The sequence below is a fragment of the Muntiacus reevesi genome, chromosome 4 (assembly GCF_963930625.1).
Source record: "Muntiacus reevesi chromosome 4, mMunRee1.1, whole genome shotgun sequence".
NCBI classification, from domain to species: domain Eukaryota; kingdom Metazoa; phylum Chordata; class Mammalia; order Artiodactyla; family Cervidae; genus Muntiacus; species Muntiacus reevesi.
The window spans coordinates 118,472,186-118,499,021 of record NC_089252.1 but is presented as its reverse complement, the minus strand read 5'-3'; the positions used below and the strand labels follow the sequence as shown (position 1 = coordinate 118,499,021).

The 26,836-nt window shown below is 38.5% G+C and overlaps 1 non-coding gene and 1 pseudogene across 1 annotated transcript; both read left to right on the top strand.

The window, feature by feature from the left end:
• The window catches only part of LOC136167500 (exocyst complex component 1-like), a 47,267-nt pseudogene extending 21,783 nt beyond the window's left edge, over positions 1-25,484 (top strand).
• TRNAG-CCC (transfer RNA glycine (anticodon CCC)) lies at positions 17,297-17,369 on the top strand. The gene has a single exon. It is a non-coding gene; the product is annotated as a tRNA-Gly (tRNA).
• Positions 25,485-26,836: the final 1,352 nt, after the last annotated feature.

Below are 26,836 nucleotides of genomic sequence, written 5' to 3'. Positions count from 1 at the left end.
ATTAACTACTTTAAAAAAAGAAAAATATATGCAGAATTAGGCTTTGCTCTGAAACTGGTGAACTTAGTAGAGTGACACATTAAGATCGCCAGAAGGTACTGTTCAGATTGACAAGCTAGTGGCTCCAGTGCATCCCCCGCTCCTGGTTGCTGTGTGTCCAGCCTTATCATTTCATATTCCTTTAAACTTCAGGCAGACAAGGCTAGGAAGATTGACATGTTTTTGGTGTGGCAAATTAGTAGTTTATACTCGAGCTTTTGCCTAGCAATAGCAACTATCACTATCCCTGTTTGGCAGGAGTTGACACCTTGTTTTCCGTTTCTTAAATATTTCTAGAGTTATATTCATTAATTTTCTGTTTTATTCTATAATTTCTTTCTTTGCCATTCAAGTTAGATTCTCATTTGGGTTTAGAATGTTTCACAAAACGATCTCTACAATTGATCTAACAAATACTAAAGAGAGGTTTTAGATAAAGGAAATGCCAAATGACCCTGAAAGAACTCCAATTCCCACATTAAACCTGTCTCTCAGCTTTACCCTTCTACCTACCCATCTCCCAATAATTAGTGTTTTGATACATGTGTTTTATTCTCAGTGTTCACAGAGCTAGCTAAGTTACTAAACAGTTTAGCTTATTATTTCTAAAATGGTTTTAAAACTCCACTCATAATTTTTTTTATCAGAGGGAGTATAAAATTATTTAGTACAGTGGAGATTCCTTCCAAGAGCTTTCAGTGAATACAGGATTGTTAATGCATTTAATGTATAAATGTGCAAGTTCATTCTATTAAATTTTCACTGTATTAAATTATTTACTTGAACTCTGTTTTCTTCAGAAATCAGAACTTGGAAGTGTAGTCTTTAAATTTAAGTACATCAGCTTAGGAGACTTAAAAGTGTGGGGGAGGTTTACAAATGTAGATATTTTTACCTGAATATTTGCATTAAATAGTACATTAAAAGACTAGTAAAGGTTTTTCTGTCATGTAATTTCTCAAGCAGTAGCTGACCAACTAAACATATGTTGCATCTCTCGTTACTTGATGCTCCTGGTTCTTTGCATGTGTCTTTTCAACTAGAGCTTTAACTTCCTCTTGTGCGTGGTTTGTGCAAATTGCAGCTTACTAACTTGTCTTTGTCTGTGACGCTTGCAGCCTAACCCGTCGCAGCCACACTGCCTGGAAAAGCAGTGCTGTCAGACGGGAAGCAGAGAGTGGGCGTGCTCGGTGTGTCAGCAGGTGCTCTCAGTGCGTGTGTGTGTCTAGGAGCCAGTCGTTCATCCTGGAGAAGCTGCGCCAGAAACACTGCTTGCTCTGGGTTGCCAGGTTTTGGCCAGAAAGAAAACTAACAGAAAGGAAGTGGATGACTGCATCCAAGAAATGTGTGGTATGGTTAAACATGTATGGTGGGTAGTCAGAAACTTATAAAAAGTCTTAACCGTTATACTTTTGTTTTCAGGCTGTGTTTAGAAACTATAAAATTTCTTGTACGTATGGTCAGATTTTGCATAATGAAACCAAAGTTTGTCTCTAACTAACTGTATATCATATTTGTTGTTGTTATTTTTTATTTTACATATACAAATATGATTTGTATATCATATTTTTTATCACTTATTTTATTATTTGTCCCTTCTGACCATCAGTGAATAATACAGGTTTAGCTGAGAAATAGTCAAGAAGAATAAAAATGTTTTATTGTTTAAATTTAATTCTGAATAGAAACATCACATTTTCTTGTAAAAATAGAATCCTTTAATAGTTTGGTGTATGTAGGATATTGTGCAGACATATTGTTCTCATTTTTCCTCATAGCTATGATAGATACCTATGTTTATACCTAAACTCAGATGTCCCATATTAATATAGTTAACTATGTATGTGTTATGTTAGTTGTATTTTAAATACAACAAATATTCAGGGTTTTGTTTTTGTTGTTTTTTTTTCTCTTTTCATTTTGTTTAGTTTTTAAAAGAACTTTAATCAATTCACTTGCTGAAAAAACAGGAGTGTCTGAGTTCAGGGATGTATTAAGTTGAGTCATGTGTAATTGACGTTTTTAGTAGGACAAGATTAATTGAGTGTTGGTAGTTTCATGTGGTTCAGCCTAATATGTTGATTCAATGTAGAGGCAAATAATATTGGAATATGGCAGTTTTTTTCTAGAAATACAATCATTATGTTAGCTAGTATTCTAGGGGGTCAGTGACTTTCATCCATAGTCATGTCTTCTGAGTGGAAAAGAACTCCTCATCTACTTTTGAAAAATCATCAGACAACTGTGATGAGACTGGGCAGGGCACAGTGTGATTTCTAAGATCCCTTTCAGTCTTATTCTGTGATTCTGTATGATTTCACCTATCTTTACATAGGCTCAGAAGTAGAACACAAATCTTAATGAAAGTGGAAGACACTCTACATTCTCTTCATGTGGCAGAGTTGTGCCCTAACCCATATGAGCCCCAGAAGAGCAGGACAGCAGAAGGGAGCCCTGATGGATGCCATGAACCTTTCATTCGTGAAGGTCACAGCTTTTAAAGGTTTATCATTTTCCAGGTCTTCACGGGAGTTCCGGGAAATTAACCGGGTCTACTTCCAGTCTAAATAAGCTCAGTGTTCAGAGCTCCGGGAACCACCGGTCTCAGTCATCTTCCTTGCTGGACATGGGAAACATGTCGGCCTGTGATCTCGATGTCGCCGACAGAGCCAGATTTGATAAGGTAAGATAAAATGACGCATGTTTCTTAAACATTACTGTCAGTTTTCTAGCACCAGTTTGTTACTGCTTTAATTGTGTTCAAAGATTTGGGCTCTATTGACTCTTTTAATTAACCGTGTCTTACTTTCCATTTCTGAATCTAAAAAAAAAAAAAAATAACTGGTCAAATGGCAACTGAAATGTGATTCATCATTTAAATGACATAACAGCTTTATTAAAATTTGTTATAAATCATAAAGGGCTTGCATTGTCAATCCAGTTATTTGAGTGACTACAAAGAGGAAACAACTTTTATGAAGCTAAATTGTTTAAATAAAGTTTTATCACTCTGTTCCTCTTTCCAGATTCCAAGTGAGTAATTGTTGTCAGTTTTGTTCTAGGTATGTTCTGACCCTGTTATGCCTCATTAATACTGCATTGTCTTGTCAATCTTGGAAGTATTTGTTTGGGGGATTCTATTAAGATTATAGATAAAGCTTCCCTGGTTGCTGCAGAAAAGTGATTAAATGTGGAATGTTATTTTAAGCGTTTTGTTCAGTTCTTTGTAGAATCATTTTGGTTTTCTTCAGATCTTTGAACAGGTACTGAGTGAACTGGAGCCCCTGTGTCTGGCAGAACAAGACTTCATAAGTAAATTTTTCAAACTACAGCGACATCAGAGTATGCCTGGAACTGTGGTATGGGTGACATTTATTTACTAGCTCATATTTGTGATCTATATCATAATTAGCCTAATCATTATGTTGTCATAATTTCAATATCAGAACAGAAAGAATTTACATTGTAAGGATTTTTTAAATAATTTTTATCATATAAGATAATAAAAAAAAGGATAGTGTTTGGGCATCTAATCTAATATTCTAGACTATCTTAGGCCTAAACATTCTCCAAATTGATGAGTGGGGGAAATGTCTGAGTTTACTTGGCAAAAAATATTTTTAAAAAGCAAATTTATTGTTTTAGTGATCAAGAAAAAGTAAATAGAATTAAAAAATTAAAATGATGTTTTAATGTATATTTGTTGTTATTTAGTCACTAAGTCGTGTCTGACTCTTTGCAACCCCGTGGACTGTAGCCCACCAGGTTTCTCTCTCCATGGGATTTCCCAGGCAAGAATACTAGAGTGGATTGCCAGTTCCTTCACCAGGGGATCTTCCCAACCCAGGAATTGAACCCGTGGCTCCTGCATTGGCAGGCAGATTTCTTTACTGCTGAGCCACCAGGAAAGCCCCCATGGTCTTAAAAAATAAATGAAAGCAAGCAAGAGAAAAATGGTGAGCCTCAAATCAGAATCTTTCTTATGGCTTTCTTACTATGAGACTAAGAGAGTAACAGGCGGGAAGGCCAGGGGTCTCCAAATGGAGGAATGAGGCTGTAAGTGCCAGACATTTTTATCTCTCTTAACCGGCAGAAAAGAACAAACCAGCGATCTGTTTTTCCTTCTCTATACAAAATTAAAAGGAGGTTTCTCCTAACATTCTGTGTGGCCAGGACACCTGGTCTCACCTAAAGCTAACTACTTCCAAACCTTGAGTTAACCAATACATTTCTTTTTCGTATGGAAATGTTGTCTTAAGCTATGTTAATGAACCCCAGACTCCATCTTCAAGTTGGTTCCGCCAAACGGCCTAACTTACTTGTTCAGGTATTGTTCCCCTAATCTATGTAAACGAAACTATTTGTTGGTACAGGATGCAAGTCAATAGTTTTATGGCCTGGGATGAATTATCTGGTGCCATTCTAGATTTTATGACATTCCTTTCTTTTCATTAATAGACTGTGAGTGACTATATACCATACAGCTAAAGACTAGGAGGGGGGTACTCTTTTGCCCCCTTCTGATGCCTATGTCAGAAGCTTTCTCTATCTCCTTTATACTTTAATAAAACCTTATTACACAAAAGCTCTGAGCTATCCAGCCTCGTCTCTGGCCCCGGATTGAATTCGTCTCCTCCGGAGGCCAAGAATCCCGCGTCTTATCGTTCAGCAACAACCTTTCATCTTGAGGGCTCGTCCGGGATCCTTCAGGACAAGGTAAGGATGCTTGGAGCTCTAGTTCTTTGTTCTCCTAGCGAACACGTTTTCCGCTGTACTTTACTAACTCTACGGTGTGCTTGTGTGAATGAATGAAAGGCCCTGCTCTGCGCTTCCTCGGCGACCTCATAAGGCTTATGGCAGAAACTTGTCGGGGGTTTATACCGACCTGCCAATGCCAAGAGGCAACCAATGTCCCCTTTGGGAACCGACCAGAAACGGGCAAAGCATGTGGACCAAACTCTTTTTTCTCGGTCAAACTTTTCGGTCTCTTTGACCATTTCATAACTCCTTGGGAATTATAAGTACTAACCTTATCTATCGGATCTTAGGCTTTCAAGAGACTTGTAACCTATGTTGCTACTCTACTGTGGTCTAGGTCTCAAACTTGGATTGGTAGTCAGGAAGCGCCTAGCCTCGCTAGGCATGGAAAGTTTGGAAGCTAGATGGAGCTCTAACTCCCAGAGCATCTCTGATGTTAAAGGTTACTTGGATTGGAACTGCAATGGTTTTTTTCTTTTGGTAACACTGGCTCTTAGTGGAGCAGAGGAGGCTCTTATACCGGTGTGGTGACTCTTGGAAGGAACATCTCAGTTTCATGTTTGTATCAGTCTTATTGTGGTCAGGAATATACTCCGGGTCGTGCACAGGCACTCAGGTGACGAATGTGTCCCCCAGAGGTCTTGGCTTGGGAGGCATTCCGGAACGTTACTCTGATTGCACCCTGGGTGGCATCAGAGGCAAGCGAGGTGAAGAGCTGGACGTCAGTCAGGGATGCCATCAGGTCTACCCCGGGTGCATCCCCACCCCGTCTCAGTGGTAGAACCGGGAGGGACGAGTGTGACGCCTGCGTCGGTAAGGGACAGACCAAGTCCTACCAGGAAGGAAAAGCTTTTGGTGTAATGTCTGTCTACACCCCCATCTAGAGCAGGGAGGGACGCCTCCGGTAGAAAATTGGCGCTGGTCGCTTTTTTTCTCTCTTACAGATGGGAGCTAACAATTCCAGCCTCACTCCTTTGAACTGTATCCTGAAAAACTGGGATAGATTTGATCCCCAGGGCTTAAAGAAGACACACCTGGTCTTCCTATGTGATACTGCATGGCCGCGGTACCCACTGGAGGATGGCGAACGGTGGCCAGTTGGAGGGTCTCTTAAGTATAATACTGTTTTACAATTAAAACAGTTCTGTAAAAAGCAAGGGAATAGGGTAGAAGTAGTGTATATTAGAGTGTATTAGAGCTTTTAAAGGTGTTACTCTGCATTATGACCTTACTTGGAAGGATGTGATGTATATCTTGGGACAAACGTTGACTGCCGACTCAAAGGCTCGAGTTTTGGGTAAAGCGGTTGCTTATGGAGATGAATGGCTTGGTAATGAATCAGCGGGAAAGAGGGAGGACGAGATAACTGCCCTCCCCACTGGGAGTCAGGCGGTCCCAGCTACAGAACCAGACTGGGACTATAACACTGCTAAAGGAAGATGGGATCAGAGTCATTTTGTCAGATGTATTCTTGAAGGACTCAGGCAGGTGCGTTCTAAGCCTTTAAACTATGGCAAACTGGCAGACATAGAACAAGAAGAGAAGGAAGCTCCTGGTAAATTCCTAGACAGACTGAGAGAAGCCCTTCGCAGATTCACTGAGATTGATCCCGAAAGTGAAGAGGAGAAAGTGATCTTAAAGGATAGATTTCTCACTCAGTCGGCTCCAGATATTCGCCGTAAGTTATCAAAACGGGCGTATGGACCAAATCAGTCTGTAGATAATCTGTTACAACTGGCTCAGACAGTCTATTATGGTAGGGAATATGAGGAAAAGAAAGAAAGGCAGAGAAAGACGAAGGAAAAGGCGGAAGCCCTCGCAATGGCTATGAAAACCGTTCTTAAACAGCCTGAGAAAAATGCCCAGAGGGACCCAGGTGAAAAGGGATGGGCGTGCTATGGCTGTGGAAAGGAGGGGCATCTCAAGCGGGATTGCCCTCAGGCATCTAAGCCGCCCCCGGCTCCATGTCCGGTCTGCAAGGGACCACACTGGAGGAGAGACTGCCCCCAGAGGTGTAGGTCTCAGGGGTCTGACTCTCAAGACAATCAGGACTGAAGGTGCCCGGGGGTCCCCACACAAGCTCCCATCCTAATTACACCTGAGGAACCCCGGGTATTGATAACGGTGGGAGGCCAATCCTTCAATTTCCTTTTAGATAATGGGGCAACTTACTCCGTGCTTACTGAAGCCCCTGGCCCACTTTCTTCCCGATCCTCTTCCGTAATGGGACTGTCTGGACGAGCCAAAAGGTATTACTTCAGTTATTCTCTATCGTGCAACTGGGATTCTGTGCTATTTTCACACGAGTTTCTTATCGTGCCAGAATCACCCTCACCCCTTTTGGGGAGAGATATACTGAGCAAGGTCCATGCCTCTGTTTTCATGAATATGGAGCCCTCCCTTTCTCTCCCTTTAGTTGAAGAAAATGTGAATCCTAGAGTATGGGCTGATGGAAAATCTGTGGGTCGAGCACAAAATGCTATTCCTGTAGTTGTCAAGCTCCAAAGACCCACACTTATTCCCACATAAGAAGCAGTATCCACTGAAACCTGAAGTTAAGGAAGGGTTAAAACCCATCATTGAAAATTTAAAGGAGCAGGGACTATTAGTTCCCTGTAACAGTCCATGCAACACTCCTATTTTGGGTGTAAAAAAATCAAATGATAAGTGGAGATTAGTTCAAGATTTACAAATAATAAATGAGGCTGTGGTTCCTTTACACCCCGTGGTGCCTAATCCTTATACGCTACTGTCTGAAATTCCTGAACGAGCCAAATATTTTTCAGTAATTGATTTAAAAGATGCCTTCTATTCACTGCCTTTGGCAGAGGAAAGTCAATTTCTATTTGCCTTTGAAGACCCTACTCAGCCAGCTTCTCAGTTAACCTGGACAGTTTTGCCCCAGGGATTTCGTGACAGTCCCCACTTATTTGGACAAAGTTTGTCACGGGATCTACAAAACTTTAATAGCTCTAAAGCAGTAGTGTTACAATATGTAGATGATATTTTGCTCTGTGCTGAGACAGAGGAAGCTTGTTCACGAGCCTCAGAAGATTTCTTAAACTTTCTGGCAGGCTGCGGTTACAAGGCATCAAGAGAAAAGGCTCAGCTTTGTCAACAATCTGTTAGATATCTGGGCCTAATCATATCAGAAGGGACTAGGGCCATAGGCCCCGAGAGAATTAAACCTATACTAAACCATCCCCTACCTATGACTTTAAGGCAATTGAGAGGATTTTTGGGAATCACAGGCTACTGTCGTATTTGGATTCCGGGTTATGGAGAACTTGCCCGGCCTTTATATAAACTTATAGCTGAAACTCAGCAGGCCCAAACTGACAAACTGGTTTGGTCTCCAGATACTCAAAAGGCTTTTAAGGTTCTTCAGACTGCTCTCCTGCAAGCTCCAGCTTTGAGTTTGCCCACAGGGTCAGAATTTAACTTGTTTGTCACTGAAAGGAAAGGTATGGCCTTGGGAGTTTTGACACAACCCCGGGGGCCTCACCAGCAACCTATTGCTTATCTAAGCAAAGAATTAGATGTAATTGCACGTGGGTGGCCCCACTGCCTAAGAGTAATTGGGGCAGCTGCTTTATTAGCACCTGAAGCTTTAAAAATAATTACTGGACGAAACCTTACTGTACTGACTTCTCATGATGTGAGTGGAATCTTAAATTCTAAGGTTAACATTTGGATGACAGACAGTAGGCTTCTTAAATATCAGTCACTGTTGTTAGAAGGACCAGTAACTAAGCTTTAAGTTTGTAGAAATTTAAATCCTGCTACTTTCCTTCCTGAGAAGGAAGATGAAACACCTGATCACGATTGTTCCCAATTTCTAACTTTAAACTATGCAGCTCGGGAAGATCTAATGGATACCCCATTAGACAATCCTGACATGGAAATATTTACAGATGGCAGTTCTTTTGTTCGGGATGGAAAGCGTAAAGCAGGTTATGCTGTGGTGACGGCTGAACAGGTTTTAGAAGCAAAATCTCTCCCCCAGGAAACCAGCGCCCAGTTAGCGGAACTTGTGGCTCTGACCTGAGCTCTAGAGTTAAGCAAAGGGCAGCGAGTAAATGTCTACACTGATTCTAAGTATGCTTATTTGACTTTGCATGCTCATGCTGCAGTATGGAAAGAAAGACAGTTTCAAACAGCAACAGGGGAACCTATTAAGCATTTCAGAGAGATTGAGAGACTTTTAACTGCTATCTATTGTCCTAAAGAAGTAGCGGTTATGCATTGCAAAGGGCACAGCAGGGATGGGAGTAAAGTAGCCGCCGGTAACCTGTTAGCAGACTCTCAAGCCAAAAAAGCGGCACTTTTTGAAACCCCCTCCCTACAGACGCCTTTGATATGGACAGGTCCTGTAGAACAAGAAAAACCACAATATACTGAGGAAGAATTAAAAAGATATGAGAAAAGAGGAGCAAAGATTACTGATAAAGGATGGTTACAGTCCGAGGATGGACGATTAATAATTCCTGAAAATGCTCAGTGGAAAATTCTTAAGGGTTTACATCAGAGTTTTCATTTGGGTGTAGAAAGTACTTGCCAGATGACTTCTCGTTTGTTTGAAGGTAAAAATATAATGAAAACTTTAAAAAACATTATCAAACGGTGTGAGGTTTGTCAGAAAAATAACCCAAAGACGGAAAGGCTAGCAAAATCTGGATTACAACGAAAGGGAAAGTATCCTGGAGAGGACTGGGAAATTGATTTTACTCATATGCCAAAACCTAATGGATATTCTTGCTTACAAGTTTGGGTGGATACTTTTACTGGATGGATTGAGGCGTTCCCCTGTCGTAGTGAACAAGCTAAGGAAGTTATAAAGATTTTAATCCATGAAATCATCCCCAGGTTTGGGCTGCCACGGAGCCTTCAGAGTGACAATGGCTCCGCCTTTAAAGCTGCTGTAACTCAGGGGGTGTCTAAAGCTCTAGGAATAGAGTATCACTTACACTGTTCCTGGAGACCCCAATCCTCAGGAAAGGTTGAAAAAGCTAATGACATTATCAAAAGACATCTGCGCAAATTAACTCAAGAAACCCATAGCTTTAACGAGGGCTCGAACTGCCTCAAAAAAGGAGGGACTGTCCCCCTTTGAATGTATTTATGGAAGGCCTTTCTTACGCACAGACATTGTTATAGATCCTGAAGCCTTAGAGCTAACTAATTATGTAACTCAGCTCTCAGCTTTTCAACAGGCATTAACAGAACTCAGGGAGACGACTCCTGACCCAGCCTCTGAATCCAGCAAGCCTCTATTTGAGCCAGGAACCGAGGTCCTCACAAAAACATTGGGATCTGGGGGCTCATCCCTCGAGCCCCTCTGGGAAGGCCCTTACCAGGTTATTCTTTCTTCTCCCACAGCTGTCAAAGTGCCAGGAATTGATTCTTGGGTACATCACACTCGAGTCAAGAGGAGGCACCCTGACCAGAACTAAGTGATGTCATTTTATGTTTTTACTTTCTGTGCTCTGACTTTGTATGTTTCAGATGGGCCTGATAATCTATGTGAGCCTACTTCTGCTGACTCCAGAAATCCTGAGTCTGCCCTTTGATCCTCAAGACAGTGCCTTCCTGTCCTGGGCTCACTCCTATGCTGCATTCCACAATCGGTCTAACTGTTGGGTCTGAGGAGCACTCCCCTCTTCATCAGTGGAAGGCTTCCCATGGTGGACATCTCCACTTCAAGGAAAAGACTTTCTCCAAGTCTGCGAATACCTTCGACAACAATCACATGTGATGCCTCTTCTTCGTCTGATGACATCTAACAACCCTAGAATGGACTGGTGTAATACTCTGTACCTTAACTATGGACATAATGTGACTTTTAATTTTGATTATACGCTGTCTCAGTTTAATCACTATTTTGCTGCACAAGGAGGAACTTGTGCCATCATTCATACTCAATGCTGTACATATATACCTGATATGAGCACTAATGTTACTCATTTTACTAAACACATGAACAAGATGATTGGGGCCATGGATACTCCTGAAGCCTCAATCGCCTCACTTTGGGAGACATTAACTAGTTCCCCATGGTGGAAAACGATCTTAATTACAATAATTCTGATTGTTTTGTTTTTGCTCTTTGCTCCCTGCATCTGTAACTGTGTAACTGGATTTGTTTCTAGTCGCATGAAAGCTTTTAAGTTACAAATGGTTGCTCAAACTCCTGCTATCACTGCAGCTTCTTCCGATTACTATTTGGGGCCCCTGGATCAGACATCCTCACTATGAGGATTAGGAGAATATGTTGCCTCACCAATTTAGGGACAACGCCCCTTGTCAGCTCAGAAGCAGTTATGGAATGAAAACGACGCCCCTTTTCCCTAGGCAACATAATTCTCCTAAAAGAAAAGGGGGGAATGAGAGAGTAACAGGCAGGAAGGCCAGGGGTCTCCAAATGGAGGTATGAGACTGTAAGTGCCAGACATTTTTATCTCTCTTAACCGGCAGAAAAGAACAAACCAGCGATCTGTTTTTCCTTCTCTATACAAAATTAAAAGGAGGTTTCTCCTAACATTCTGTGTGGCCATGACACCTGGTCTCACCTAAAGCTAACTACTCCCAAACCTTGAGTTAACCAATACATTTCTTTTTCGTATGGAAATGTTGTCTTAAGCTATGTTAATGAACCCCAGACTCCATCTTCAAGTTGGTTCCGCCAAAGGGCCTAACTTCCTTATTCAGGTATTGTTCCCCTAATCTATGTAAACGAAACTATTTGTTGGTACAAGATGCAAGTCAATAGTTTTATGGCCTGGGATGAATTATCTGGTGCCATTCTAGATTTTATGACATTCCTTTCTTTTCATTAACAGACTGTGAGTGACTATATACTATACAGCTAAAGACTAGGAGGGGGGTACTCTTTTGCCCCCTTCTGATGCCTATGTCAGAAGCTTTCTCTATCTCCTTTATACTTTAATAAAACTTTATTACACAAAAGCTCTGAGCGATCCAGCCTCGTCTCTGGCCCCGGATTGAATTTGTCTCCTCCGGAGGCCAAGAATCCCGCGTCTTATCGTTCAGCAACAACCTTTCAAGACCATAAACTAATTATTTAATCCCTACTTTTCCTCATCTATGTAATGGGTATAATAATGCCTATTGAACATGGCTCTCTGGTGGCATAAATGTAAGAAAATAAAATGAGCCATTTGCTAGAGTATTTTAAAGAACTTAAAAACACAATGCAAATCAAGTGATTTTTTTAAAATTAAGATGATCTTTAAAAGAACTAACATATAAAACCAGTGCTCAAATGACTGAGAAATTAAGTCTTTCAGATGGTTAGGGGATTTGTTCTTGTAGATGGTAATTGCTAGTAAATTTGTTAGTTTCTGTAAGAACTTCTGACAGCATTTTTTATGCTCAAGTTTTATTAGAATGATTAATTTTATTAGAATGATTTTAATTTTCAAAATTCTCCCTTGAACATGTCCCTAGATATTTTCAGCTTTTTATTAAATTGTCCCCTCGTTCCTGCACTCCCTCTGAGTCTCCTCTACCTTTCTCTCCCGCCCCACCCCCCCCAAATGTGCTCACAAGCAAACACAGCTTCTCATTCTCAGATAAAATCTGAAAACAAAGCTTCTCCTGAACATTCTGAAGCAACATGTTAAATTATATAATTTCATTGATAATACTACCTTTAAAAATCATTATTTCTCATCATACATTCTCTCCTAAGAATTTGGAGACTGAGCAGGCTATTGCTATATAAACTAAACTCTTCAATTTGTTAGCCTTTTATTATGTAAAGTATCTGAATAATTTTTGCAGACTGAAGCAGAGGACACAGATGGAGGAACTTTGTCACGGCAACATAATGCTGGCACACCGCTGCCTGTTTCATCTGAGTATGTGTTTGTTACTATCTGTTGTTTATTGTGAAAAAAAAGTAAACTTTCAATTGAGCAGGAAGGAATGCTGCCCAGTGAGGAGTCCAGATTACTGTCCATAGCTGACAACACTCAGAGCACCGATCTGTGTGCCCAGTGTGTTACAGAGCTTCTCAATGAAGTAAACTTGGTCCCCTTTATGGCTCTTTGGCTTTTCTTTGCTCTTGTAATCACACAAATGCAGTCAATTTTGATGTTTGCTGGTAGGAAGTTGCATTTGAATTGTAGTGTATTTCTCAGAAATCACAAGGCACATTTCAGGACCCAGTTCTACAAAGGATGTTATTTTGAGTGATAAAAATGCAACCTCAAAAAAATATGTTTATGTTGGAAACCACTCTAGAATAATTAACTATTTGGACAGTGTTAGTTGATATATCAAATTTTAGTCATTTGTGTATACCGAGTGGATTAAAGTTAAAGGTAAATGCACCTGAAGCTTGTACTAACTATTCTGTTTTGTATTTCTGAACAGGAAAGATATGATCCGCCAGATGATGATTAAAATATTTCGCTGCATTGAGCCAGAACTGAACAACTTGATTGCATTAGGAGACAAAATCGATAGCTTTAACTCCCTTGACATGCTAGTCAAAATGAGTCGCCATGTGTGGACTGCACAGAACGTGGACCCCGCTTCTTTTCTGAGCACTACACTGGGAGATGTTTTGGTGACTGTCAAAAGGAACTTTGACAAATGTATTGTAAGTTGGGTATTTTTTTTTTCAGTAACTTAGAACTCTTAACCATTGCAGAGTATCTGTGTGTGTGTGTGTGTGTGTTTCAAAGACTTCTGGCTTCCCACCAGGGGACCTACTGTTCCTATCCCCACGCCTTGCAGCAGGGTATTGGCTGCAGTGTCCAGGAGCAGGCTAGTGCCAAGTTGTGTCCCGTCTACACTGTGAACCATGGCCAGTCCTGGAGTGGCTGACACAGAGGCAGCAGCGATTACACCCGAGATCCACTAAGTAATCCCAGGTGACCAATTAGTGACCATAGATTTAATGAAGCAACTGAAACTTGAATTTATTGTTTTTCTTCTTTTAATATATCACAATAGGGTAATTAATATTTGGGTTATTTTAATTGATTAAAGTATTTTTTTCAGTTCAGTAGCTTTAATCATATTGCTTTAAGAATAAATTGTTCTTATGACAACTTTTGGTAGTTATCATTTTTCTCCTAATAGGGAAAAAAATCATTAACTTTATTTTTTCTGTTAGGTTTTGGTAAGCTCATAGATATGAACAGGATTGGGCCAGGTTCTAAAAAGAGTTTCATTTTATGAATATATTTAGTATTAATATGTAAAAATAGGTATTTATCATCTGAATTATTCTACTATGTAACCTCTAAGTTAAATCCAGTGCTTGAATAGCCATAGAATAATGAGTGAGTGAAAGTCACTCAGTCATGTTTGAGTCTTTGTGACCCCATGGTCTGTAGTTTGCCAGACTCCTCTGTCCATGGAATTATCCAGGCAAGAATACTGGAGTGGGTAGCCATTCCCTCCAGGGGATCTTCCCAACCCAGGGATCGAACCCAGGTCTCTCGCTTTGCAGGCAGATTCTTTACCGGCTGAGCCACCAGGGAAGCCCATAGAATAATGAGAGAATAATAAAAATATTAAGGGTGATTAAAATCCACTTCATCTTTTATACTTTTTAAAAATAATGCTTACTGATTTCTGAAAGTTTAAAAGCCATCCGTAGAAACGTAAATGTCACCTCAACAGACTTGTTAACCCTCCTTCCCCACCAAATGATTGCACTGGCATTTGAAATATTATGAAATTTGGCCACTTATCCTCTTCCCTGCCCAGCTTTCTTCAGAAGTGATGATAAACCTGTAAGGTCTGATTGTAAGCTGATTGCCAAAAAGAAAATAAAGAATTACTAAAGTCTAAGATAATGAGTCCCATGTGACATAGAATAAGAATAGCTAGAACATTAACCATGAGAACACTGTACATTTTTAGAATATGAAGATTTTCTTGCTCTTACAGTGAATAAAGCTAGTATATAAAACTTTAATATAATACCTCTCAATCCAGTTGAATGTAATTGTTAGAAGTGTAAGATATAATAGTGTCAGGGAGATGTAGACATGGGTTCAAATGAAGTGCTTAGCACATTGCCTGGTACAGAATAAGAGCTTGTAACTAATTGCTTGTAATGGTGATGATGATGATGATGATGACAGTAATGAAAGTGAAAGTAAAGTCGCTTAGTCGTGACCGACTCTCTGCGACCCCATGGACTGTAGCCTACCATGCTCCTCCGTCCATGGGATTTTCCAGGCCAGAGTACTGGACTGGGTTGCCATTTCCTTCTCCAGGGGATCATCCCGACCCAGGGATCGAAACCAGGTTTCCCACATTGTAGGCAGATGCTTTACCATCTGAGTCACCAGGGAACAATAGTGGTAATTAGTAATAGTTTGCTGAAGAATGTTCGTGTTCCTCTCAAAACTGGGAAGTGAAGAAATTTAGTTAAATTAACCTAGACAAAGGTATAAAGTCGTGTTTTTTCCCTAAATTGCATGTATTTCTAAAAGATGGACCTTGTCACTAAAGGGAAGAGGATGGTTCCTTCTGTTGGTTATCATCAATCTGTTTCTTAATTTAAATCAAGTCTTTTCACAGTGTCGTCAGTTGTGTGTGCTCAGTAAGTGTTACATGTTTTTGGTACTTGGGACAAGATCTGGACCTAAAGCATACCTTGAAAGAGTAGTGAATGGTTCTCTGTGTATTGAGCCAAAGAATGAATGTCAGACAACTGCAGAAAGTGGAATAGATGGTATCTGAGTTTAGTACTTTCATCTGGTGGCCAAGCCCAAAGTGTTCTTCAAGGAACAGGGCTAAAAAGATTAGCCTGCCAAGAACTAGGGATAAAATTAGAAACATATCAAGTACTACCAAGCTGGACACTGCACTCCAGTACATTTCTTACCTGCATTTACTTTGCTTTTCAGGATTCCTCACACTACAGTGATGTGGTTTTGTACCCTTTAACCTTTGAAAATGGTATGATCTGGATGTCTCTGCCTCATTGTATATTCTTGCCTTCTTTGTCATAGATTAATTAACCGTATAAGGATGGGTTTATTCCTGGGCGCTCTGTTCTGTTAATGTACATGTCTGTTTTTGTACCAGTACCATATTGTTTGATGACTGTAACTTTGTAGTATAGTTTGAAATCAGGGAGCATAATACCTCTGATTTTGTTCTTTCTTGAGCTTGCTTTGGCATTACGATCTTTTGTGTTTCCATACAGGTTTTAGAATGATTTGTCCAATTTGGATTCCTTTTATTTATTTTTCCTGTCTGATTGCTATGTCTAGGACTTCCAATACCATATTGAACAAAAGAACGGTTACTTTTCTAATCTCTACATGTCATATGGTTTTCAGGTTATACCCCCAGAATCTCAGCACAATGAAATTTTAGGTAGGAGTTGAAAATGATTCAACACTTGGGCAGTGTACTTCTTACTGGGAATAGAACTAGATCCCCTGGAAGTACACAGAATCATAATTGATTATTTTGAACCAAAGTGTCTATATTCTGTCTATATGTCTATTTGTTACTTTGTATCCATCTTACACAAGTACTTTGCTATACTGATTTAGAGTGAATGACTAATAGGTACATGGAAAACTATATAATGCAAATCCACAGTAGAAGTACCTGTTCTCCTCTGTGCTCATACCCCCAAAACATAGAACTTCTCTATCCAAACAAATTTTAGGCTGATGAGATTTGGAAATGGTTGTGGTTCTCAACTTGACTATATAGACACCAACCAGAAATAATCTTGAGAGATCCTGTGTGTGCTCTGGTATCTGCTCTGCCCCAAAGTGGGCAATCATTATATACTTACCTTTTATAAATGATAGAAGTGTTCATTGGTTGTTTTTACTTGAAACAAAGACCTGAGGTTCACAAGCTTTGAGTGCATTTTGTTTTGAATAATTTGGATTTTTTCCCTTGATTTTAGTTCCTTCAATGATATCTATGTACTTTTTAATCTCTAGAAATAGTTTTTCATAGTTATCCATATTGTGTTAATCTTTGATTAGTAAATGTCCGAAATGTTCTAGGTATTAAATTACATCATGCCTTTGTGGTATATATATTTACTTTTAATTGTACGTTGTTTCTAAGTTGCTTAGCTATTTTTCTCCCTTGCTTTCTGCCTAACTTTAGAGTAACCAAATAAGGCAAATGGAAGAAGTAAAGATCTCAAAGAAGAGTAAAGTAGGAATTCTCCCGTTTGTTGCTGAATTTGAAGAATTTGCTGGACTCGCAGAATCAATCTTTAAAAATGCTGAGTGTCGTGGAGATCTAGATAAAGCATATACTAAACTTATCAGAGGAGTATTTGTTAATGGTAAACTTTTGTTACATTATGAAGAAGTTTTTGGTGGTGGTTTTCCTTATTTCTGGTGTTTTTGGTCAGTTGTTTTCATTATTTCTGATTAAGTTAGAAGTTGGGAGACAGATGTGTTCATTATTTTCCATAGTCTATAGTCTTTTTAAAGTTTTCTGAAATTAAAGATTTCTTAAATTTGGGACTTCTCTGGTGGTCCAGTGGCTAAGACTCCACACTCCCAATGTGGAGAACCTGGGTTCAATCCCTGGTCAGGGAACCAGATCCCACATGCAGCGATGAAGTCCTGGCACAAGTAAATAAAAATATATATATATTAAAAATAATAATAATAATAAAGATTTCTTAAATTTGAAAAACAGTGTGTAAAACCCTTTTGTATTTACCAGGAACTACTTCTATTTTAGGGTTCATATGGGCTATCAGTATGCAAAGTTGAAATTCATTTTTTAAACACAAAAATGACCTTGTGGATTACATTCGCATTTTAGCAAGAGTCTTCTTGAGCTGATCAACAGTGATGTCTGTATGTGTGTGTGCTTAGTCAGTCAGTCATGTCCGACTCTTTGCAACACCATGGACTGTAGCCCACCAGGCTCCTCTGTCCATGGGATTCTCCAGGCAAGAATACTGGCACGGGTTGCCGTGCAATCAGCCAGGGGATCTTCCCAACCCCGGGATCAAACCCAGGCCTCCCACATTGCAGGTGGTTTCTTTACCATCTGAGCCACCGGGGAAGGTCAAGAATACTGCAGTGGGTAGCCTATCCCTTCTCCAGGGGATCTTCCCGAGCCAGTTACTGAATCTGGGTCTCCTGCATTGCAGGCCGATTCTTTACCAGCTGAGCTACCAGGGAAGCCCAAATTAATGCTAAAATAGTGTAATTCATCATCTAGCTATGTCAGATCACACAGTTAAGTTACAGAAACAGTGTGGATGTGTTTAATTTGAAATAAATGATCTGACTGCATCAATTCAGGAATTTTTAAAACTAAAAAAAATGACCAAAGTAGAATTATCTCAACAGTTACAGATAATACATTTTTGGTGGAAACAGGTTTAGGGGAAAGATGATAAATTACATGATTGAATAATTTATATGGTTGATATTTCTTTTAAAATTCAAAGTAGCTTTGCTTTGTCTGATTGTAAAGTAGTATATGCTCATTACATACCCCCCAAAATCAGCAAACTGACTTTAAAAATCAAGAAGAAACTAAAGGTAATTTGTAATCTCATCATACAAAGGTTAACATTTAATTTTTACCTGTGTGAACTTTTCAGTATATCTCTCTCCCTGACAGACATGCACATATTGTGTGTTCTGTAATTTGAAATGTTTCTCACACCTTACACCCTGTTTGGAACCTGCTAGACTCTGTGATTCTAGTGTCTGTCCTTGTCTCCTGATACAGATAACCGTAGTCACTTCTGATGATTACATAGAGTTCCATCTGTCATTGTTTACTTAGCAGATCTTCTGTTAACAGGCATTTGGTTTGTTTCCAGTTTTCTGTATATTTCTGTATATTGTCCAATAATTTCCCTAGGATCAGTTATTAGAAATAATTCCTGGGTCAGAAGTTTTGTGTCTGTTGAGTTTCTGCCAAATAACCACACAGAAAGATTATACCTGTTTGGTCCTTTGAGTGTTTGGTGAAAGTTTCTGTCACATCTGCCTCGAGACCCAGTATTTCTCGGTATTATCAGTCTTGTTATCCTTTATTAACCTAGAAGGATATAAATCAGTTTTGCTTATGGTATGTTTTACTGTGTAAGAGCTTCCAAATTATATGTTAAGTTTATTCATCTTTCTCTTTATGACTTCTCAGTTTTGGGCCATTCTTAGAAAGTTCGTACTACCACAGAATTATTTCTTTAATTAGGTTTATTTTTCTTAGTACTTACAATTGCATTCATTTATTTGCCTTTGACATTTTAAGCACTTGAACAATTTAGAATTTGGTTGGCTAAAAGATGTGAAATAGGAATCCAAATTTAGCCATATATATATATATATATATATATATAACTGTTTTAGAATGATTTTTTATTTAGGTTTAGGTCGATCCTTCAATACAGTATGTTTTATTTGATTAAGTCCAGAAATGTGCTTACTTCTTAAAGTTATAAATGAAAAAAATCATGTAATTTTTCCATAGCTAAATGTGGTCATAGTCATACCAGGTCATCGTTACATTTTTTCCATTTTTGTTTTAGTGGAGAAAGTAGCGAACGAAAGCCAGAAGACCCCCAGGGATGTCCTCATGATGGAAAACTTCCACCATATTTTTGCAACACTTTCTCGCTTGAAAATCTCATGTCTAGAAGCTGAAAAAAAAAGAAGCCAAACAAAAAAACACAGATCACCTTCAGTCTTATGTCATATACTCTTTAGGACAACCTCTTGAAAAGCTAAATGTAAACATATTTTCATTCAGTATATTTTTCTTGGTTTTGAACCTGTGTTTAGATGTGAGTAACACAACAGACATTTAAATTTGCTCATTCATTGGTGGGTGCAGGAGGATAAGGAAGGATGGACTGAGATATTGAAGCTGCTCAGACACTGCTAGATGTTTTATATACATTATTTCTTTTAATTCTTGTAAACGATGATGTGGGGTAAGATAGCATTATCCTTGTTTTACAAATGAAGAAACTGGAAGTAAATAAAAAGTTATAGTAATTGACAGGTAGCAAAGCAGGGGGATTAACCATAGATTTAGCCTTTTCCATTATACCAGTCTTCCATTTCTTGCCTCGTAAATGGCTATTCTTTATCCCTAGCTCAGATGAAGATTTTGAAAATTCTATCAAGATAAAAAGAAAATAAAAAATTGTTTTATTCATTGCCTTTTCTTTATCCTTCCTTTCTTGACTTGTCATTCCCCAGAGCAAATCTGATCTTTAAACATGAGAAATGGTAGTTTTAGAGAACTTTGCAACATAATAGAAGCTTAAATGGACCCTTCTAACAAATTAGGTCCACAGTGTGATTCGTCATCTTTGTTTTGAAGTTAGAGTCAAATAAAAATTGTCTATCTGTTGTCAGCAATTCAAATGCAGAACCAGTGCCTTGTAAACTGAAGAACAGGCAGATATTCCTTTAGGGTAAAGGGTCTGTCTCAGACCTAAAGCCTGCATGATGCGTAACTGCAACATAAAGGAACTTCCTTTGAAATCAAATTTAGAGCAGACACATTGATAAATCCTTTATTATGTAACATTGTTAGAGAAGCTCTAGCCAATGCAGTAAGACCGAAACATAAAGATATATGGAAAGAGAATCATACTGGAATGGACTGCCATTTCCTTCTCCACGGAATCCTACCACCCAGGGGTCAGATCCGGGCCTCTTGTGTCTCCTGCTGGCAGGCGGAGTCTGTGACTGTGCCACCTGGGAGGCCCTCAGGCTTACAATCACCTGTGTGTGACATGTGGGAGTTATTTCATCTGGTAAAGTAAAGTAGGTTTTTTAACCTAGTCAAGGTATATATATATATCAAAAAACAATTTGTTTCCTATATGTTATAATAACCAATTAAAAATCTGTGTAGAAAAAATTTAAATATCTGGAACAGATTTGTCTAGAAAATTATTATTAAAAATGTAATAATTTAATGAAGAATAAATAAATAATTGCTAAGAAAATTTTAGAGAATAGTAGAGAGGGGATTTGACTTGTCAGTATTAAATCATGTTGTGCTCAAGTAAAGACTTGCCAATATACATGTTAAAAAACCACTTACACTTAAAAGGCAGCCTGAGAAGAATATTTATAACAGTACAAGAGTCAGTATGCTAAATATAAAAGATCTTTTAAAAATCAATCAGAAAAGCACTAGGATCCCAATATATAAATGGGTATGGGTTCTGAATGTACTTACTGAGCATATGAAAAGCAGATAAACTTCATTGCTAGCTGAAGAATATTGAAATAAAATGACAAATAAACTGGCTACACCACTTGGCATGTGGGATCTTAGTTCCCCATCCCCGTCCGTCCACCGGGGATCCAATCCATGCCGTCTGCATTGGAAGGGCAGAGTCTTAACCACTGGACTGCCAGGAAAGTCCCCCTTTTTCACTTTTCAAAATGACAAAGATTTTTCTTTAATTATGATAATGCTTATGATAGTATGATAAGATAAAATAGTGTCATATACTGCTGACAGAAATATAAAGTAACAACTTTTCTGGGAAGCAATTTGTGTATATGAAGAGTCTTCAGAATGCTTAACAATTACACTCCTCAACTGAAGAATTATAGTCCTAGAAATTTATGCTGGACAGTCATCAAAAATGTGGGTAAATACCTATGTATGAAAGTTATTTATAACTGTATTTATAATAGATTTTGTTTTTGATGAGTAGATTTTGCCAACTTCAAGAGAAAAAGTAAAAAATATTAAATACTTAATACTGAAGGAATGAATAAACACAGTATAGTCATTGGACGGAACATGATGCAGCCATTAAAATTTATACTTTGGGAAAAACATAAAATATTAAATGAAAAATATAGCATACAAAATTAATCTCATTTTCATACATCAAAAGACTAGAGGGAATTCTAGTCTTTTGACAGTGCTTATCTCTGAGTAGTGTGATAATAGCTGATTATTATTTTATCCTTTATATTTTCACAAACTGTCTGATTTTTACACAGTGGATATATACTAGTTTATAATCAGATTTTTTTTTTTTTTTAATTTAAGTGGTAGTGAGAGCCGTTCTTAGCCGTTGTTTCTTTTCATTTCCTTGAAGCATTTCTTTGAAGGTGTGGAAGCTCGGGTGGCACAGGGTATAAGAGAGGAGGAAGTGAGCTATCAACTTGCGTTTAACAAGCAAGAACTCCGAAAAGTTATTAAAGAGTCTCCTGGAAAAGAAGTGAAAAAAGGTCTCGATAACCTCTACAAGAAGGTTGATAAACATTTATGTGAAGAGGAGAACTTACTTCAGGTATGCTTTAGTTCTCTTAACCTACCTAGATTGCACATCCTTTTATATATCTATTTTCCCCTAAATATTCCTCTAGAAATGCTATACATTTTCTAATTTTAGTGCAGGAGGAAAGCGCCATATAAAATGCAGACAAGATTAGTAAATTGTGAGGAAAAAAGGAATATTTATACAAGTTTATATGGCTATCTCTGTATTTTATATTTCTGTGGTATCATTTTGAGACATTAAGTTGTTTTGCTTTTGTTTGGGGATGGGTTTTTCATGACTTTCTGTGTTTTGTTTTAGTTTGGAAGGTAGTAAGGGAATGGAATGTGGAGTGATTGTGAGCATGGGAGCCTGGATATGGGTTCATAATCTGCCTCCAGGTAAAACTGCCTGGTTTGGAGCAAGTTAGTTCACCTCTCTGAGCCTCAGTTTCCTTATTTGAAAAGCAGAAATAATACCTATACTCTGTAGGTAGGCACTAATATTATTGCCATTGCCATTTTATACATGTGAAAATCAGAGCTTAGAGAGGTAGAGTAATGTGACCACGATCCCATAGCTAATGTATGATAGAGTCAGGTTTAAACCTCAGTTAGAGATGAGTAAGAATTACTCTTGATTTTAGCATCATGGAAGGCTTCATGAAGGAAAGCATTTATGTTAGTCTCTGGAAGTCAGATACTAACTTAACAGATAAAATAGAAGTGGCATTCCCAGTGGAAGAAATACTGTGAGCTAAAAGATGAGAAGCAAAAAGTGTAAGTAAAGCTGTTTAGTAAAATAGTCTTAAGCTGACTATTAGGAATTTAAGGTTTGTGACATTTAGGATTTACAAGGAAAAATCCTCGAAGAAGGCACTCTTTGAACTGGCAGATAGAAGTGGTGTTCGTTCATAGTACCCACCCTCACCAGGTTGTCATGAGACTTAAATAGAATAATACGTGCATAAAGCCCTTTGCACTGTGCTGATGTGAAACAAGTCGAGTAAGTGTAGCCTATTGACAGCGCTGCCGTGTCAGTGTGTGTGTGTTAGGTTCTGCCTTGATAGTTGTCTAAGATTTATTTTCTGATGGGACTGTTCATTTGTTTACTTTTTCTTGACTGAAGTACAGTTGATTTACAGTGTCGTATTGATTTCTGCTTATATCTGTCAGCAAGTTAGTTTCCACTTCTAGACTATAGATCCCTTTGACTGCTCATGATTAGTCTGACTCATCTTGGTGTTCTCCATGTCATCAAGAAGTGTTTTGCATCCTTAATTTTAGATAAATTAAACTTTCATCTGCTGTGAAGTTTCATTTAATCCTTAGTCTTATTTCATACATAGTAGTGCATAGCCACATCTGTGTTGGCTATTGGAACAGATACAATAACAGCTGAAATGTAATAAACATTACTGTGTTGTCAAACACTGTTCTGAGCACTTTACATACATTCACTCATTTAATCTCATTTGAACCTGTGAGGAAGGTATTATTATCACGACCCAGTTTACAGATAAGGAGGGCCTTGAGGCACAGAAGAGTGGTGTAACATACTCAAGGTCACTCGAGGAGTTACGAATCTTCCTTCAGGATGTACATTCTTAACTGTTGTTGTTCAGTCGTTCAGACGTGACTCTGTGACCCTATGGACTGCAGCACACCAGGCTTCCCTGTCCTTCACTCTCTCCCAGTTCAGCTCCGTCGCTCAGTTGTGTCCGACTCTTTGCGACCCCATGGACTGCCCAGAGTTTGCTCAAATTCATGTCCATTGAGTCAATGATGTTACCTAACCATCTCATCCTCTGCCACCTTCTCCTCTTCCCACCTTCAATCTTTCCCAGCATCAGGGTCTTTTCCAGTGAGTCGGCTCTTCACATCAGGTGTCCAAAATATTGGAGCTTTAACTTCAGCATCAATCCTTCCAATGAATATTCAGGGTTGATTTCCTTTAGGACTGACTGGTTGGATCTCCTTGCAGTCCAAGGGACTCAAGAATCTTCCCCAGCACAGTTCGAAAGCATCAGTTTTTTGGCACTCAGCCCTCTTTATGGTCCAAGTCTCACATCTCTACATGACTACTGGAAAAACCATAGTTTTGACTCTACAGACCTTTGTCAGCAAAGTGAAGTTTTTGCTATTTAATATGTTGTCTAGGTTTGTCATAGCTTTTCTTCCAAGGAGCAAGCATCTTTTAATTTCATGGCTGCAGTCACCATCCACAGTGATTAACTATTATGCTATCCTGCTGCTAAGTCACTTCAGTCCTGTCCGACCCTGTGCGACCCCATAGACGGCGGCCCACCAGGCTCCCCCGTCCCTGGGATCTCAAGGCAAGAACACTGGAGTGGGTTGCCATTGCCTTCTCCAATGTGTGAAAGTGAATTATGCTATCCTAAATGCTTAGAATATGTCTTGACAGTGTTTCTACATTCTTGTTATGTATTGTTTCCTCTTGCAGTTTAGCGACTCTCATTTTCATTTTGTAGGTGGTGTGGCACTCCATGCAGGATGAATTCATTCGCCAGTACAAGCATTTTGAAGGTTTGATAGCTCGCTGTTATCCTGGATCTAGTGTTACAATGGAATTCACTATTCAGGACATTCTGGACTATTGCTCCAGCATTGCACAGTCCCACTAAACCTTATAAAAGAAGAAAAGATAAATGAAAAGAAACACTCTGAGTACACCAGACACTATTCAAAAATACCAAGCAACCATTTTGAGAACTCCGACTTGAAATTTTACGTATTACTTAATGTCAGATAATTGGGTAATGTGTGCATGCTCAGTTGTGTCTGACTCTTTGCAACCCCATGAACTGTAGCCCACCAGGTTTCTCTGTCCATGGAATTTTCCACGCAAGAATACTGGAGTGGGTTGCCGTTTTCTTCTCCAAAATGGATGATGCCATACCACATATATTCAAGAGGAAAACTACCAACCAGTGTGGCAGTTTTATTCGCCCAGTAGGTTGTGTACTAACTTAAAGCATTTATCTCATCATAAATGCCTTTATCATTTTTCTACGACTGAACAGAAAATTTTCCTTTATTGTCTCGCTTCTTGTATTTGAGAATGGTTATCCTATATGTAATTCATTGAGAGTTCTTCAGCTTTCAGTAATTCAGTATTGGTTACAAATCATGTAACTACTAAAATACTGTATCGAATTTTTCCTTCTGAATAACTATTGTGTATATGGATAAGGGTCTTGTGAAGATCAGTTGTAAACTTGAATTTTGAGGATCATGTGATTCTGTGTAACAGTCTGAAATACATTTTCCAAAAAGTTGAAATGTGGTAATATTATTCTTAAATTTATCATGTGCTGTCATTTGTATGAAAGCAAGTCCTTATAGAATCAATATAGAAGAATTATTACATGTCATTTATCGTAAAACATAGTCAGTCAGTGGTACTCAGTGAGGACTGAATCACTGCCATAAAAGACTCGTGTCCTTAATGCATAAACACAAAGACCCTGTCAGTGCAGCGGCTTCACTTTTCTGACATTTATTTTACTTTTGGTTACGTCAGGATCCTCACTGCAGCCTGTGGGCTTCTCTCTAGTTGTGGCGCTCAGGCTCAGGTCCCACGGCCTATGGGATCCCAGTTCCTGGGCTAGGGATCAACCCGCATTCCCTGCATTGGAAGGCGGATTCTTAGCCACTAGGCTGCTAGGAAAGTCCCTCAGTACAGTTTTAATAGCAAAAAATTGCAAATAATCCAACTTTCCATTAGTAGTAGATGGATAAATTAAGGTGTATTCAGTATTTGCCAATAGAGTAGTGAGAATTAGTGAATTTTATCTACAAAAATTACTGCAGATGAATACCAGGAAAATAATGTCAGGTTTAAAAAAAAAAAAAGTCACAGAATATATATCATATGATTCTATTAATATAAAAGTTCAAAATAAACAGTATTTAGAGTTACAAGTGTTGTATAACTGAGAAAAAGCAAGGAAATGATCATAAAATTCTAGAGTGATTAGGGAGCAGGAAGGGAAGATTATGGTATCTAGCAGGGGCAGGATTTTAAAGGTATGTTATGTTACTTAAACTGGGCAGTGGCTACATGGATTTCATTGTACTATGATACTTGATACCTTACACATACCTTATAAATCTTATTTTATATTAGCTCAATGTTTAATTTAAAAACAAAATCAAACTCATATGTGTGTGTATATTCTTTATTGACATAGGAAAAAACCTTAACATTTGTAGATGATCTGGAGACAAAGAAGATCCAAGGTTGGTTGGATTGCTCGAGGTTCAAGCCAAGTATTTTCAGAGCTGATATTCCACACAACAGTGACCTCCCTCTCCAGAATGTTACAGATATAAATATATTTAAACATCTAAAGACCAAACACTGTCTAATGTTTCTGTTAACAGACCAAGGTTAATTTTACCTGAGGTGGTATGGCTCTTATTTAAAGAAAAGGCAGATAGCAAAATACTTCTTAGAAAAGAATCTAGAAAAGTAAGCACGTCACATAACAAAATTATCTAAATAACTGGAGAGAAATTTTGAGAAAGTAAGATGTACATGATTCCTATTAAAGATAAACATTGGTTAATTAATATGTCTCAGTTTATATTTGTGTTAGTATCTGTTTATTCTAAGGAATTAGAAACTAAGTTTAATACAGCTTTTCAAAATTAAATAAGATATTTTGAATGAAGAAAGAAAAGGCAGTGGATGACTGATCAGCTACAATTTTCTAGATCTTAGAGATATGTAATATTTTGTGCTACAGATGGAATGAGAAAAGAGCAACAT